This window comes from Magnolia sinica, chromosome 19, assembly GCF_029962835.1.
Source record: "Magnolia sinica isolate HGM2019 chromosome 19, MsV1, whole genome shotgun sequence".
Classification (NCBI taxonomy): domain Eukaryota; kingdom Viridiplantae; phylum Streptophyta; class Magnoliopsida; order Magnoliales; family Magnoliaceae; genus Magnolia; species Magnolia sinica.
In genome coordinates, this window is record NC_080591.1 from 68,051,287 (window position 1) to 68,066,228 (window position 14,942).

Sequence of the window (14,942 nt, forward strand, 5' to 3'; positions counted from 1 at the left end):
CAAATCCCTAAACCTAAACCTATACCTAATCCTAATCTAACTCCTTAACCTAAACCTAAACTTGAAAACCCAAACCTAAAAACCTGAATAAACTTTCTACAATTCTTCATGATTATGAATTATGATGTTTTGTTAGTTGAATATTTTTTTATTAGATGAAAGGCACAAAAAGAAAATTGTTAGTGATTTTTTTTTAAAAAAAATTTAATGCAAGAAATTTTCTAACGCCTTTAGGCGGTCTATATTTTTCTAAATATTCAAATCTGAGACGGTCCATAACCGTCCTTCTAAGGTTCATCAGAGACTGCCTATAACAGTCCTTTTTAAATCGTCCTTTTTAAGGACGGTCCATGACAGTCCTTTGTAAGGACGGTCCAAGACCGTCTTTTGAAGGTTCATCAGAGACGGCTCACCATAGTCCTTTTTAAGGACGGTCTATGACCATCCTTTGTAAGGACAGTCCATGACCGTCCTTTTAAGGTTCATCAGAGACTGCTCATAGCAGTCCTTTTTAAGGACAGTCATGGACCATTCTTGTTAAGGATCGTCCTTTTAAGGTTTAGCAGTCCTATAACGTCTATATTTATTGACGGTCCATGATCATCCTTCTTTAGAGACGGTCCATATCCATCCTTTAAATGTCCATAGAAATGACGGTTCATGACCGTCTTTCAAGTAATACAACACCCCGCAATAAGCGGCTCTTGCGACGGTCCAAAACCGTCCTTTATTGTGTTTTGGGACGGTTTTCAACCATCCTTTTTTCACAGTTTTGGAATATTCAATCAGCTTTTTTCATGTTTTATGAAAAAAAACAAGTTTGAGATAAGGGATTTGAAATTTGAGAGAAGGGATTCGAAAATTCGAAAAAAAACAAGTACACTTTAAAGTGGAATTTTAAACATCTCTTTTGAATCGCATGTTGTGGTTCACTACCCAACGCCATACATGTACAACCAAGGGCAATACCGACCCATGAAGAATAAAGAGACCCTTTTCTGATAGTAGGGAATCAAATAAACTAAAACACACCTGTAGTAATTTCTCCTAGCTGCTAGGCTGCAAGTAGTGGGAAACTCGCACCCTTTCCTGATTCAGGCATTGCTTGACCTGAGAATTTCCGCAAAAAGTAAAAAGTCATGTTCCTGACTGGTACTAAAAACATACATTCATTTTTCTAAAGGGAATTGATATTGACGTCCACCCTGGCTAATGTCAATGATTTTGTTTCCCATTAATGGAAAGAAGATATGATTTTGTACCAATGCATAACCAAAAGTAGAAAGGGTGGGTGCATCCATCGATCATGGTGGGCTGTGGGTGTAGATAGGTTTCCCTTTATAAAAACTTGAAGATTCTAATAAAGCCGGAATGACCTTTAACTCATATTCCATAAAGGAATCTTCGTAAATCCATTTTGAAGCCTTTTGAGAATAGTAAGCAAATTCAAAGTCCTTGTAGAGATCCATATCTTTCTCAGGACAACTACATCCTTTACTAATATCCACAAAGAAATCCAGAACATTCTTTACTAGGCCTTGATCGATCTGCTTCCCATTTTGCTCTTGATTAATCTGAAACATTAAAGTATTTGTCAACCGAGTTTGAATGAAAGGAACTAGTACTACATTTAAGATACAGGATTCTACATACCAAGGGTTTAACAGCATCTCTGAATTACCAAAATCCTCTCCGCATTATCCGGTGCATTATTACAAATTTATAAGCTGGTGACATATAAAACTTCAAACAAAAAATAGAGAAAACTTTCACATGGGTTCACGATTGTCAAATTAAAATAAATGCATCAAATCGGTTAATGGGTGGGTTGAATTCGATTTTTGACGGGGCACACATCTCTTTAAAAAATAAAAATAAAAATAAATTTTTTATATAAAAAAACTTCCTTAGAGACCGCCGTACGAGGGGCAGATGTGAAACAGGATAATTTTATTCCACTCAATAATAAAAAAGGTGGTTTCCGGGCTAAACAAACTTACTTTAGGAAGGAACGGGCTCCTAACCACATCGATTCACGGGTATTCCGATCAAAACCAAAATCCCACTGAAGATCCAAAGTCTTTTCTAAACACGCATGTGCAATAAATTTTTATTTTTATTTTTTCAAATGCAGAAAACGTAAAAGGGAGGTGTTTATGAAAAAAAAAAAACTTTTTAAAACTCGTGTGCAGTGGTGGCCCACCTAATGAGTAAACCTGCTAGATTTTGTGCTATGTCAATCTCACGGTGGTTGCCACAGTACAAACCGTTCACACGTGTCCTGTTGGCACGCGTGTTGCATGTAAAGGCGTGTGCGAACATGTGCATGTGGGGCTCCAAAACCTCTCATTGTTTCTCTTACTCGACTCGTTTCTTTTTTATTTCATTGTCGTACGTGTTGCTGGCAGGCCATACCCGTCTCTGCAAAGGTTTCTTAAAGCTTTGCTAATTCCTCCCGCATGAGCGAATCGCACGTATTCATCTAAGAAACATGTCGTAATGAGACGTGTGTGAGATCTAACCTTTCCATCAGGTGAGATACACTGATTAGATCTTCTACCATAAAAATAAGGCTATTCCACCCCTCAGGTGGGCCACATAATAGCAAAATAAATGAATGGTTAACAAAAAGCCCTCATGACGTAAATTGTGGCCCATCTGAGGAAAGGGATTTCCTGATTTTAGGCGTAAGATCCAAGCTATTATTTCCAACCTCACGGAAAGATTAGATCTCACACACGTGTCTCATATCTGCAATGTACGCCCGCATGTGAATATGTACGGCTCTGCACGCGTGCGGAATCAGATACCTATCGAGAAGAATTGGATAAGTTTTTAGCATACACCCGACGGAGACGTAGGGCCCTTCATTATTGAACTGTAATGGAGCAGTATTGTGGCCGTTCACGCGAGTAGCCATTTGGATGGCTGACATTCTGACGGTTGGCAAGTGGCATTTAGACATGAGATCTGGACCGTTCATCTAATCGGACGGGCACATGTAGTATTTTTCGTGGCAAAAGAATCTGGATCAAACTGTTATCGGGTGGGCCACAGGCATGTCTTGAATTTTAACCGTCCATTTTTTTCATACGCTTGTACCCCATATGATGAGCAGAATGAACTGATTTTTGGAACACATCACATACGCATAAGGGTGAAGTAGATGAATGGCTCAGATCTTTCCCACATATGTGGCGGTGGTTGGATTGAAATGGCTGCTTCCATCTCTAGTTATGGCATTCCTCAAGAGAAAATGACCACGGTAGACAAAACCTTTTACCCAGCGGTTTTTACGAAGGAATACAAACTTAAGTTACCAACTTAGACTAGCACGTGCGGACAGCGACTTCGAGGACGAAACTACCCCTCCTTTTCACTGCGAAGACGAGTGCTGACGCTCCTCCAACTGAGAGTTGTACGAACGGCTTAAAAGAGATCAAAGTTACATGCCCCCACAGCTATGTATTTATTATATCCGCAACGTTCAACCATATTTCGAGATCATTTCGGAGCATTATCAAAAAAAAAAAAAATCATATCCAAAGATCAACTGGGCCACAACACAGAGCAGCAGAAAATTGATTTTCATCGTTGAAACTTTTGTAAGGCCCACCATAACATTTATTTTCCATCCAATCTATTCATAAGCTCACAAAGACCTGCATAAAAAGGAAAAACAAATTTCATAATGATTCAAAACTTGTGTGGCCCCTAAAAGGGTTTCAACGGTTGACATTCAAGCAGAATGGGAATGGTGCATGCAGGGGGATACGGATATAGCTACGGTTATAATCCGTAGCCATAACAGCAGCTTGGCGATCAACCATGAATCCCACGATTCTATTGCAAGTCGCTGTCTCTATTGGCGATTAATCGTGGATCACGATTCCACCCCTCATTCTATGGCTACGGATTATAACCGTAGCTATAACCGTATCACTATGCACTTTCTTTTTTCTTTTTCTTTTTAATTTTTTTTTTTATTTTTTACATGGAGAATTTTATTCTACCTACATTTTTTTCTAACACATATTTATATAAATATGTAAATATAAGCATATAAAAAAAATTTCTCTTTTTTTTTCATTTCTTTCTTTATTCATATAACAAGAATATTTTCTAAACCAAAATTTGTTACTTAACGTACCATATATAATTTTAGGGCTAAAAGTTGGGCGGGCTCAACCCGACTAACCTGTGACCAACCCGACATTGGGTTGGGCTTGGTCAAGATGTATCGGGTTTGGTCTTGGGGTTGGGCCATACAAACAGCAACTCGATAAAACTTGGGTCGGGCTTGGGTTGAGGTCTCGGGAATTGCCAGGAAATGCACGGAAATGACCATGAAATGAAGGGAAATGACCATAAAATGATGGGAAATGACCGTAAAATGTATGGAAATGACCGTGAAATGAAGGGAAATGACCGTGAAATGCATGGAAATGACCGTGAAATGAAATGGAATCGTCGGGATTGATCGTGAAATGCATGGAAATGATCGTGAAGTGAAGGGAAATGACCATGAAATGCATGGAAATGACCGTGAAATAAAACGGAATCGCCGGGATTGACCACGAAATGCATGGAAATGACCGTGAAATGAAATGGAATCGCCGGGATTGACCGTGAAATGAAACGGAATCGCCGAGATTGACCATGAATGCATGGAAATGACCGTGAAATGAAACAGAATCGCTGGGATTGACCGTGAAATGAAACGGAATCGCCGTGATTGCCCGTGAAATGCATGAAAATGACCATGAAGTGACAAACTGAAAATTGAGCGGATAAACTAGAAATTGAGCAGGCCAAACTTAAAATTGAGTGGGCCAAATTGGAAATTGAGCGGGCAAACATGGAACTGAGCGGGACAAACTAGAATTTCAGCTGGCCAAACTGGAAATTGAGCAAGCAAACATGGAAATGAGTGGGACAAACTAGAATTTCAGCGGGCTAAACTGGAAATTGAGCAGGCAAACATGGAAATGAGCAGGACAAACTGAAAATTGAGTGGGGCAAACTAGAAATTGAGCGGGACAAACTGGAAATTGAGCGGGCCAAACTGAAATTTGAGCGGGACAAACTGAAAATTGAGTGGAACAAACTGGAACATGAGAGGGCCAAACTGGAAAATAAGCGGGCCAAACTGGAAATTGAGCAGGATAAACTAGAAATTGAGCTGGACAAACTGAAAATTGAGCGGGCAAACATGGAAATGAGCGGGACAAACTAGAATTTCAGCGGGCCAAACTGAAAATTGAGCAGGCAAACATGGAAATGAGCGGGACAAACTGAAAATTAAGCGGGACAAACTAGAAATTGAGCGAGACAAACTGAAAATTGAGCGGGCCAAACTGAAATTTGAGCGGGACAAACTGGAAATTAAGCAGGACAAACTGAAAATTGAGCGGGCCAAACTAAAAATTGAGCGGGCCAAACTGAAAATTGAGTGGGATAAACTGGAAATTGAGCGGGACAAACTAGAAATTAAGCGAGTAAACATGGAAATGAGCAGGACAAACTAGAATTTCAGTGGGCCAAACTGAAAATTGAGCGGGCAAACATGGAAATGAGCAGGACAAACTAAAAATTGAGCGGGACAAACTGGAAATTGAGTGGGCCAAACTGAAAATTGAGCGGGAAAAACTAGAAAATGAGCAGGCCATCCACCTCCAGAGCCATGAACAGACCTGAGCAATGAGAGAAGGGCTAGCTTTGCCAACTTCAACTGCTCGTGGGAGTAGTTAATAAACTCTAAAAGATTGAAAATCTATTGTCCTTACACAAATGTGTAAGTCCTGAAACATGACAAATATCAAACTGGTCATAGCATTTTTTTAGGTACGTTAGAACTGTGCTTTGACATAATGAATACCCTGGGAAATAAGCCACTTTCAAAATACCCACCAATATAGCTTCTCCAATTTTACCAATTATAAACGGTAAGTCTTTAAAATTTTAAGAAACAAAACTATGTGAGTTACTTTAGGATCATTTGAATTGGGGGCATCTAGATGCATTGGATATTTCTATTACTAGGCAGGATCATTTGAATTGAGGGCATCTAGATGCATTGGATATTTCAATTACCAGGCATTGCAATGCCTGAATGGTGTAACTGCTGGCAATTAAACATAAAACAATGAAAAGCTGAAAAGCTGCAAACATAACATAAAATAATGGCTCTTCGATATAAACACATAAAACTTATAGTAGAAGACATAGAACATTGTGGGGATGTTCTATGCACAATGAAGCCAAAATGTGAACTATTTAGACCACTTAAGGTGGATCCCACATTTATAGGGCCAAGGTATATCCAAGATTCTTCATCAGTTATAGGGGATGCGCCTAATATAAGTTTCCAACAACCCAGGGTATATTTACCAGATTACTCAATTTTTATGAAAATGTTCCTAAAACGAACGTCCTAGCTTATCCTCTTGGGGCTGCATGCCTCCAGAATGCCAAGAATATTTCCTGATTGCTAAGAAACTAATTCTGAATGGCTCTCAGTTTGGTGCTGGATGTCTTGGAGGGACCAAACATCCAACCTTTTCTGATTCAAATCCTTTCAGATGGAAAATCAGAATAATATTAGGATACTCCATTATGAACCAACCCTATTGGTTCATCGATAAATCCGTGACCACTTCTTTGTTAATTGTGTAGTAAATTGGTTGTAGCATCACCCGTGGAGGATTATTTTATATACATTGACGATCTCCCATGTCCTAAAAAGACTCCTCAACTCATTTGCCAGTGTTGTTTCCGCTCTTTTCTTAGGATTATACATCATATATTGTAGGAAGAATTTCAATCCTTTTATGAATAAATTCCATCCTTGTTGGGAGTATTTGAAATTTTATTAGGGTGAGAAGTTGGGGTTCTCCATCTCCGAATTGGTTGTGTAAATAATAGTACAATACCTTGTTTGTTTTTAGTGCTTGTATGTAACGGTTATGGGTTATTTACAAATGTGATGTGAAGAGTTGATCCAAATTACTTGTCTTCCTTTTTTAGCAACCAGCCAAGGAAAACGTACCTAAATAAGACTTTAATTTCACTACTAAACTATGGAGGTGTCCCAAAAGAATACTTTATGGATCTTCTGAGGAATGCTTTGAATGATGCTCAATTTTCAGTTTGTCCCGCTCGATTTCCCAATTTCCAGTTTGACCCGCTCAATTTTCAGTTTGTCCCGCTTAATTTCCAGTTTGGCCCGTTCAATTTCCAGTTAGACCCGCTCAATTTCCAGTTATGCCCGCTCAAATTCTAGTTTGGCCCGCTCAAATTTTGGGTGAAGAAGAAAAACAAATTTCATAATGATCCAAAACTTTTATAAGCCCTAAAAGGGTTTCAATGGTAGACGTTCAATTCCCCAATGCCTTTTACAGTGTGGTCTACTTGATAGTTAGATCTATCTTATTTTTCGTCTCAAGCCTTAATATGAGGTCGTCAAATAGATGGACGGTTTGGATATAACACAGACCTCATGATGGGACCCACAAAAGGTGGTGAGGATTACAACAGCAAAAAAAAGTAAAAAAATAAAAAAATCAGGAACCTATAGTTACAGTTTTCTATAGCTACGGATTATAACCGTAGCTATAGAGATAGCTCTGCGATCAATCATAGCTCATGCGATTCCACCGCAAGTCACTGTCCCAATCGACGATCAATCGCGGATGCCGCAATTCCAACCCCCGATCTATGGCTACGGATTATAACTGTAGCTATAACCGTAAACATATCTTTCTCTCTTTTTTTTTCTTTTTCTTTTTTCTTTTTATACATGGAGAATTTTATTCTACCTACATTTTTCTCTAACACATATTTCTATAAATATGTATATATAAGCATATAAAATTTTTTTAATCTCTTTTTTTCATTTCTTTCTTTATTCATATAACAAGAATATCTTCTAAACCAAAATTAGTTACTTGACATACCATATATGATTTTAGGGCTAAAAGTTGGGCGGGCTCAACCCGACCAACCTGTGGGTGACCCGACATTGGGTTGGGCTTGGGCAGGATGTATCAAGTTTGGTCTTGGGGTTGGGCCATACAAACACTAACCTGATAAAACTTAGGTTGAGATCGGATTGAGGTCTTGGATTGCCTGACCCAACACGAACCCGATTAATATATAAGTTCCTTATAAATTAATTATAATTGAGTGCAGATCATTTATGTTGAAGGCAAAGGAAATTCCAATGCCTCCCCTCAAACTAACAAGATATGCTGGATTTCCCTCTCCTAAATAAATTGCTTGATACAAAATACGACTTGTAATGGAGTAGTTGTCCTATATTTTAGCTTGTTTGTTTAGAAAAAAATGCATGAAAATGATGGTTTAGTGAAGGGAATTGACCGTGAAATGAAATGGAATCACTGGAATTGACCGTGAAATGCATGGAAATGACCATGAAGTGAAGGGAAATGATTGTGAAGTGCATGGAAATGACCGTGAAGTGAAGGGAAATGATCGTGAAGTGCATGGAAATGACCGTGAATCAACACGGAATCGCCGGGATTGACCATGAAATGCATGGAAGTGGCCGTGAAGTGGTGCGAATTGACTGTGAAATGCGTGGAAATGACCGTGAAGTGAAGGGAATTGACCATGAAATGTATGGAAATGACCGTGAATCAACACGGAATCGCCGAGAATGACCGTGAAATGCATGGAAATGATTGTGAAGTGAAGCGAATTGACCAGAAATTGAGCAGGACAAAATGAAAATTGAGCAGGACAAACTGAAAAATGAGCGGGCCAAACTGGAAATTGAGTGGGACAAACTAAAAATTGAGCGGGCCAAACTGGAAATTGAGCGGGACAAACTGGAAATTGAGCGGGACAAACTGGAAATTGAGTGGGCCAAACTGGAAAATGAGCGGGCCAAACTGGTAATTGAGCGGGACAAACTGAAAAGGAGGGATATTTTTGTCCTGAAATTCAGTCTCCGCACGAGCAGGTCTAAGTTGCAAAACAAAGTTTGTATTGTTTCATAAAAACAACTGGATAAAAGGTGGGGTCCACAGTCCTAAATTTCTCAAGAAAATACCCCTCCTTTTCACATACTCTTTTCACTGCATTGTTTTCAGCGTTGCTTTCACTCCCCTTAACGAAAAAACAGGTGCTTCCAGCCCTACACTTTCTTGGAACGAAGAACTGAAGTACGAAGGGTTTTCTTCTCATTTTCCTAACTAAAATCTCTGTGAAGCATCTAGATATTCATCTAGATATCATTAATCTACATTTGCCATTTTTCATCTTGGCTACGGTTACGTGAAATCCCACGAACTGTTATGTTAAGAAATGGTATGTTGTACAAGCTTTAAAACCTGAATAGTATTTTGTACAAATATTAAGGAATGGTATGTTGTACAAACCTGAATGGTATGTTGTACAAGCTTTAAATTCCAAACATTTGTGGGTGGTCAACAAATAGAAGGGCCGCAATTAAGGAATCTTAAGCTCTTTCGTGGGTCCTAAAGGCAACCATCAGCAGTTTGGATAACTGAATAGTGGCCATCACAATTAGAACTCCTTAAATCCTGAATGGTATGTTGTATAAGCTTTAACAAACACTTCAAAAATTAGAACATGGCATACTAGATTAGCTCAACCAATAGCTATTAAAAATACAATTGAATCTCTAAAAATATAAAAATAAGAAAAGACCCAAAGAGGGCCACAATCAACTGAAACCAAAACTTTTGTAGAAAACATAATCTTAGAAAAATCATAGACAACAAAGAAGAAGATTGATTGGATAACAAAGATTGATCAATCAATATGATTTTATATTTATGCTCCATCGACAATAGGGCCCACAATAAATCAACATTTTTGTATGATATAATCAACTGCATCTCTCCAAAAGTACCAGCTATCAGGGAATTTTGAAAAGGTGAAATCCTTCCAACTATCAATAGTCTCATGTGGATTGATATCTCAAAATTTTCTATGATGAATTGGCTGATGCATAATGCAAAACTGAAAGCGTCGTCTCATGAGAGCATAGGCCAAGGATTTTTCCGATGGATTAGAGAGACTAAGTTTGGGGAGAGACACAAGATAACCTGTCAATGGAGATCATGGTTGAACAGAAAAGGGTAATTAGAGGTACTTAGAAAAGAAAATTAACATCCTTAAATGATATTCTTGTTATTCTACTAATGCTACTCTGGTTGTCCTTACCATTCAAACATAGCACAAGAGAATTTCATCTTTTTTCGGCAATGATTGCAAAGAAATCACAATATCCATAACATACAAAGAAAACATGGAAATCTTATTTTCGACTAGTGCATGTGAAAAGTTCTAAATGGTGGGGACTGCATGCCTGGAAATAAGGGGGAAGAACCAAATGAGCTTGAATTTTAGCCTCTTGTACATGCAGAAGAGGGAGCCAAGAACTCATTGTCATGGATTGATTAATGGCGTATCAGCAGCATGGCCTTCTATGTTAGAAGGGTAAAAAAGCAATGGCAGGTGTGAACTAAGTGAATTATGTGTGTTAGAAAAGGGACCAAGATTGCACCATTATCATCATCTCTTTCACATGGTAGAGAATAAATTACTTGTGCTAATAAGGAAATGCTACGAAGTTTTATTATGGGAAGTATCATGTATTGGGGTCATCAAAACCTGAATTCAGGATTCATGTAGTGCATGGATCCGAGGGAGAAGTATTACTTACACACATTGGAGAAGGTTATTCATCATGTATTGGGGTCATCAAACTAATTTGAAATGTTATGTTATTCATCACAAAACTCCTTGAGATTGCAATCCCACCTTCAGTTGTTCATTTTCAAAGGTCAGTTTATCCAACAGCACACTTTCTCTTGTTTCTTCACTAGCATCTTTTCAGTTTCTTTGAATTGAAGTTGCATCTCTTCCAATTGCATTTATTAAATCTTCTTTTCCAGTAATTCCTGTCATAGCCTATAACAAATTAATGTTGAGTGACATAAATATCATAAGAGGCCATTTCTGGATACCTCCACCAAATATCACAGAACTTCAACTGCTAAAATGATTTTGTCATTCAATCTAAAAGAAATAAATATTGGCGTGATTTAATGCCATTTTTAAAAACAAATGCAATAACGACTAATAAAAAAAATCCATGTAAAGAGGGTGAGAGTAGTGAGGGAAAGGTTAAGGCAAAGAGGATTCCGATTAATCGCGGATCCGGCAATTCCATGTAAAAAAAAAAATACGGATACAGTTATAGCTACGGTTATCGCTGCATTTATAATCCATAGCCATAGATCGGCGATGGAATCATGGGATCCGCGATTGATCCCCGAATGGGATAGCGAGTTGGGCGGAATCACGGGATTCGCGATTGATCGCCGAATTACTGTTATTTATGGCTACGGATTATAACCGTAGCTATAGTCGTATCCCTGTGCAATTTTATCTTTCTTTTTTTACATGTAAAATTTTATTCTACCTAGATTTTTCTCTAACACATATTTTATATAAATATGTGTGTGTCTATATGTGTGTGTGTGTGTGTGTATATATATATATATATATATATATATATATAAGCATAAAAAAAAATTTCTCTTTTTTTATTTTTCATTTCTTTCTTTATTCATATAACAAGAATACCTTCTAAACCAAAATTAGTTACTTGACATATCATGTATGATTTTAGGGCTGAAGTGAAGCAAATTGACCGTCAAATGCATGGAAGTGAAGTTGGTTTATTTCCTCATGATATCTGAAAAGTGGGGTCCTCAATCTCTTCATCATGGATTCCTATGAAAACTTGGGTTTATTTCCTCAAGATATCTGAAAATTGCAAAAAGCACTAATCAAAAGAGTCTAGAGCTGGATATCTTCTGGCAATTGCCATGAAACTTGATTGACATTCTGGAAACCTTTATCAATTTTTGTTAAGCTTATCTTATGTTTTTGTTGCTAGAAAATCATGAAAGTATATAATTCCTCGAATTCCTCAATTTCCAGTTTGTCCTACTTAATTTCCAGTTTGGCCCGCTCAATTTTCAGTTAGGCCTGCTTAATTTTCAGTTTGTCCTGCTCAATTTTCAGTTTGGCCCGCTCAATTTCCAAACCCTTTATTTTTCTAATCTCTTAACTTCCAAACCCTCTATCCACATCTTCCACAACCATCATTTCCATCTAGGAAGTCAATGTATATATTGTCCCCTGATGTGATGTTGACACGCAGGAGTCTACATGTGAGAGGAGTCATCGAAAATGATGTAGACCAATAAAAACATTCGGCATTTGGAATTTTCGTTGCCTTCAACACAAATGATCTGCACTCAATTATAATTAATTTATAAGGAACTTATATATTAATCGGGTTCGTGTTGGGTCAGGCAACTTGAGACCTCAACCCAAGCCCAACCCAAGTTTTATCAGGTTGGTGTTTGTATGTCCCAACCCCAAAACCAAACCCAATACATCCTGCCTAAGCTATAAAATCAAATATGGTACGTCAAGTAACTAATTTTGGTTTAGAAGATATTCTTGTTATATGAATAAAGAAAGAAATGAAAAAAGGAGAGAATTTTTTTTATATGCTTATATATACATATTTATATAAATATGTGTTAGAGAAAAATGTAGGTACAATAAAATTCTCCATGTAAAAAAAAAAGTACAAAAAAAAGTAAAAAAAGTGCATAGGAAACGGCTATAGCTACGGTTATAATCCGTAGCCATAGATAACCGTGGCCTTTTATTTGAAACAGCAATGAATCGCAGATTCCGCGATCCATCCCCAAATCCTACAGCGAGTTGCAGTGGAATCCCCAATTTCCAGTTTGGCCCGCTCAAATTTTAGTTTGTCTCACTCAATTTCCAGTTTGGCCCACTCAATTAATTTCTAGTTTGGCCCGCTCAATTTCCAGTTTGGCCCGTTCAATTTCCAGTTTGTCCCACTCAATTTTCAGTTTAGCCAGCTCAATTTCCAGTTTGTTCCACTCAATTTTCAATTTGGCCCATTGAAATTCTAGTTTGTCCCGCTCATTTCCATGTTTGCTCGCTCAATTTCCAGTTTATCCTGCTCAATTTCCAGTTTGGCCCGCTCAATTTCTAGTTTGTCCTGCTCATTTTTCAATTTGGCCCGCTGAAATTCTAGTTTGTCCTGCTCATTTCCATATTTGCCCGCTCAATTTCTAGTTTGGCCCGCTCATTTCCATGTTCTTTTCGTGGGTCCCATCATGTTCTAATTTTTTGTTTCTTTATCCAAAATTCCAAGATTTTCAAGGTCCCATCATATTCGAGCAGTCCCACCGCATGGTGAATTTTCAAGCATATTTGAGCAGTCCCACCTACAAAATTCAAACTCTATATGAATCTATATGAACAAAAACATAGGAACGACTAAATCTCCAACCACATTCGAGCAGTCCCACCGCATGGTGAATTTTGAAAGAAGTTATAGCTGAAACTAGAAAGTATAGAAACAGGAATAGATCCCGATTGTAACTTTGCAACTGAAAATGATGGTTAACATTAAGTAGATAAACCAGATGTAACTGATAACTATTATAGTTTCATTCATACAACCTAGATCACACAATGTTCCTAATATCGAAGCTTCATTCAAAATAAAATCTTTGAAACAATCAGTGCAATGACAAAAAGAATAAACAAAATTTATAATAGAAGCAAAGGAAATAAGCACTACCAAAGGATAGAGCAAAGGTTAGTGCATTATCAAACTGATTCAATTTAGAGAGTAATTGACTGAATGGGATTGCAGATAGTAAATTGGGAAGATTGAATTGGGAAGATTTTAAATTGGGAAGATTGAATACCTGTCCAAATGCAAATATGGAATTATTAAACCCAGCTAAACAGATAGTAAAGAACTGAATTTTTAAGGGAATTCAAATACTCTCACAATCTATAAAATCACAAATGAAACATGTGATAATAGTCTCAAATTGAACCCACAACCTTAAGGTAGCAGCAAGGCTTCATTCAATTGAGCTGTAAAATATATGATTCTTACAAAATTTACAAAAAGAAGAATATTTAAAAAGCAATACTCCATAACAATGAGATAGTGACAATAAAAACAAGGAAAAGGCAAGCAGAACTCCCATAATGACACTTTCTTTACCTTGAAAATCTAAGAAGGATAATATACAAGTCTATGAGATTCTTCTCCTCCTGATATATACTAGCCTGAACAAAGAAAATAGGCATTGCACATGAATGAATTTGTCTCATGACTTGAACTCATTTAACCTAGAGAGCATCCAAGAACCATGGCCCACAAGTACATATCAAGTTCAATATTGTGCTAAAAGTGAAATCGATCAATTTCTAGACAAAACTAACAAGAAAAAAAAAAAAGATCACTCAATCTTTCTTTAATAAATGGGAGATTTAATATTGTTGCAGTATTTTCTTAATGATCTATTTGTAGCTAGCACATCTGTAGCTGGCTCAGATCAACAGCCTAGCTCACCAAACCATGGATTGTTCTTGCATCTTTTTACTAACCAACTGTTTTCTTAACTGATGGTTTACAAACAGACGGTTAAGAAAAAGCTGAAATAACAATCAAAATTTGATAGAAAAAAGACAAAGATTGGACCTATTTACAATAGTCACTTGTCCATCAGTTGGGTCAGCTTAGCATCAAATTCCTTCTCCAGTTCCATTTCTTCTTCCAAATACCTCCACTTCAACTCAGTCTTCTTATCTTCATGCAATCGTATTAGCTTCTCTCTCTCTCTCTCTCTCTCTCTCTCTCTCTCTCTCTCTCTCTCTCTCTCTCTCTCTCTGCTTCAAACTCTTTAATCTGATTTGACTGGCTATCAATGAATTGAGCAATCTCTTCAAGCCTACTTTAAGGACTGTTTGGATTTGTAGAGTTTTTATTTTTTATTTTTGAAGAAAATGGAGTTTTTTGGGAAACTCCATAT

General features: G+C 37.5%; 1 long non-coding RNA gene across 1 annotated transcript; it reads right to left on the reverse strand.

Annotated features, from left to right (window-relative positions):
- Positions 1-819: 819 nt before the first annotated feature.
- Positions 820-1,437, reverse strand: LOC131234942 (uncharacterized). Its single transcript, XR_009165846.1, has 2 exons — positions 1,263-1,437; positions 820-1,110 (listed from the first exon to the last, which is right to left on the reverse strand). It is a non-coding gene; the product is annotated as an uncharacterized LOC131234942 (long non-coding RNA).
- Between the last annotated feature and the right edge of the window lie 13,505 nt (positions 1,438-14,942).